Source organism: Mesocricetus auratus, unplaced genomic scaffold (genome assembly GCF_017639785.1).
Source record: "Mesocricetus auratus isolate SY011 unplaced genomic scaffold, BCM_Maur_2.0 Super-Scaffold_100013, whole genome shotgun sequence".
Classification (NCBI taxonomy): Eukaryota; Metazoa; Chordata; class Mammalia; order Rodentia; family Cricetidae; genus Mesocricetus; species Mesocricetus auratus.
In genome coordinates this window covers 39,036,967-39,039,950 of record NW_024429196.1, presented here as the reverse complement: position 1 = coordinate 39,039,950, position 2,984 = coordinate 39,036,967, and the positions used below count along the sequence as shown (strand labels likewise).

Genomic DNA, 2,984 nt, shown 5'->3' with positions numbered 1-2,984 from the left:
AAGAGCCCTAAAAATTAACTGTCAATGATTTATTTAAAATAAGGGAGGAAAATAATCTAATATTTTAGTTTTGGAATGTAGCACTTCAATTTCAATGAACCCTAAACATTTTGGATTATAAAATCCAAGTGATGCCTTGATGAGCTAATCAACTTTTATAATTGTTTTTACAATTGTTTCAATTCTAACATCTGCCTTGAACATCCCATGCCAATTAAACATCCCCAACACAGAAGATTGTGCTAAAGAGTGCTAAGATTCTGCTTGCTGCTCTCCTTCCCTAGTACCAAAATGCTTGTAGCTCCCCCAAGAGACAGAGTTATCTAGTCTCTCAACATTGTAGTGACTTTTTCTTAAACCATCCTCTTTCCTTCAAGTTGTTTTGAACTGTGACGTCGGTAACAGCATGAAAAACAAACTACACATTTTTGGTGTTTGTGGCTCAGGTGAAATGGGTGTACTTCTCCTTGGCATCTCTTTTCTGTTCAGATCTCTAAACTGGCCCTGAATGTAAACAACTGCCTCTACATGTATATTGGAGCCTGTGTTTCTGAGCATCAGACTGCTAATAGATTCCTTCTTATTTTTTTTCCTCAAAGGGGTCTTTCTTATTAAGGCAGGGAATGATTGAAGAGTCTATAAACAATTGACTGCTACAAATGCTATAAACACTTTCACACCTTGATACATTTGGTTGATTTCCACACCCTTTTCCAGAAGGAGGTCATACTCACTGAGTGCTACACAGAAAGTAATTGTTCTCACTCCCTCAAATCATTTTGAAGCATAGTTCTCTGAAGGTTAAATGTGTCCCTATAATGCCTGTTGTAGTCTTCACTCTTGTCCAGAAAATGTCTTGGTGAGTGTGAATGCAGCTGGTTTGAGATATTCTATCCAAATTGCTCAGTTAATATGAAGTAGAATCACTGAGTTGATATTCCATGGATCTACTGAACTATGGTTACATCCTATTTCATAACCATGTATGTAGAAGGCATGACTTCTTTGTGCTCCCAGATAAGCACTAGGGAAACTAAACTTTGTCAGGGACACAGGCTTGACTCTTCAATAGAAGGAATGCTTAGAGTTGTTTTTCTCCCAGAAGGCTGGAATAGCTGTAGTTAATAATCTGGTAACCTTTAGTGTCTGTAGGGCCAGTCCACACATGACTCCACCAGACTATTATGTTTAAGATTTTCTCTCCCTAGACTGTTATCTTGAGCATTGTTTCTTGATCAGGAGTACACATCTGTAGGCGATTTCATGTGCATTTTGTAGCTTGATGGCCTCTACACCAGCCATATGACTGAATCCACACCTAATCCTCTCCTAGGAAAGTACAATGTCTTAAGCTTTATTTGTACACATGGATTGAGATGAATGCTACCAGGAAACTTTTTTCCAAACTTGTGCTGAACTAAAATGCCTAAAAATAAACTACCCAGTATTAGAGTCTAGAAGTTTGAACTAGCACTGGGTAAGTCATACTGAACTGAATTTCCTTCTCACCTCACACAGATAATTCACCTGCCAGATGTAACGTTTGCAGAGACCCCCCCACACACACACACATAATTCTGCCTGCTATTTCTCAACACTGCCAGCTCAGATAACGGTTGGGCATCATCTGGCAGCTTCTCCAAAGTCAATCTTTAAGTACCCATGCCTCTTATGATTGCAATGATGGACTATATAGTATTGCTGTAGAGAAATGCCATATATTGTTTATAGTTTTCTTCTGAATAGCCATCCTCATAAACAATTTTTAGTTGTTCCCCAATGGTACTTTTTACCAGATTCTGCAGCCCTGGACAGCAATAGCTTCACTCCTTTGATCACTTTCTACACATCCTTCCTTAAGTTGAAGTTGGTCACATTGCTCTGCTCTACCAGCCAGGCACCTTGTACTCAGCCAACATGCAGTCCATGTTGTAAAACCTACTGTGTGTCATATGTTTTCTCATAGTCTATCTCCTTCCACTCCTATTATAAACCCTATGGATCACACAAAAGGTACTGACTAATGAAAAAAATACAAGCAACTACAAAATGCTAAAAGTAAGAGAAATAGTTCCCCAGGGAAAAACACACTAATTGGTTATTCACTACCAAATGGTCAGCCCTAAAACATATACACACAAGTAATATTATACAGATTGAGCACTTGTGTTTACATATTTTGGTATGTTTAATTAAAGAAAACAGAGGACATGAATTTGAAAGAGAGCAGAGGGCTTACATGGGAGGATTTGGGAAAAGAAAGGGAAAGGGGAAATGATGCAATTGTATTGTGGGCCCAGCACACTTCAGTTGTACTATTCGGCTAGCCATGTTCTAATTGTGTTGTAATCTCATTTTTTATTATTTAAAAAAGGAACCTCAACTAAGGAGACCAGGAAACCAGCAGATCCAGCAGACCAGGGGACCAGCTGTTCCAGCAGTACCAGGTAAAACAGGCCCTGCATCCTGGCCTGCCTTCCAGTGCCTGGGGATTGCCTGGGAACTGCACAGAGCTTCCATTCCCAGTGGGAGCCACGTATCCCAGATTCCAGGTTTTCTCTCCTACCAACGACACCAGGAAACTAGCAGATCTAGCAAAGGGACCAGGGGACCAGGTGGGAGGCTAAGCACCCCAGATTCCTAGTCTTCTTCTCCACCCACGGGACCAGAATAAGGACAAGGAATAGAAGAACTACCAGATTGTTAGACTTGCTAGCACCCACCGAAAGGGAACTCTGGTCCCCTAACCACCAGACCAGTAAGGGGCTCTTTCTGCACCCACTAGAAGAAGAGATGGGAAAGAGACAATACAAAAACACACTCAGCAACAGAAAAACAAATATGACACAGCCAAATTCTAGAGATTCCACACCAGCAAGACTCCAACATTCCAATGCAAATGAAGCAAAAGAGAATTACCTTAAAACCACCTTCATGAAAATGATAGAGGCCCTAAAAGAGGATATAGGAAAATCCCTCAAAGA

The 2,984-nt window shown here is 40.4% G+C and overlaps 1 pseudogene; it reads right to left on the bottom strand.

Moving 5' to 3' along the window:
* Nucleotides 1-331: 331 nt before the first annotated feature.
* On the bottom strand, nt 332-1,928 carry LOC110341176 (annotated as a pseudogene).
* Nucleotides 1,929-2,984: the final 1,056 nt, after the last annotated feature.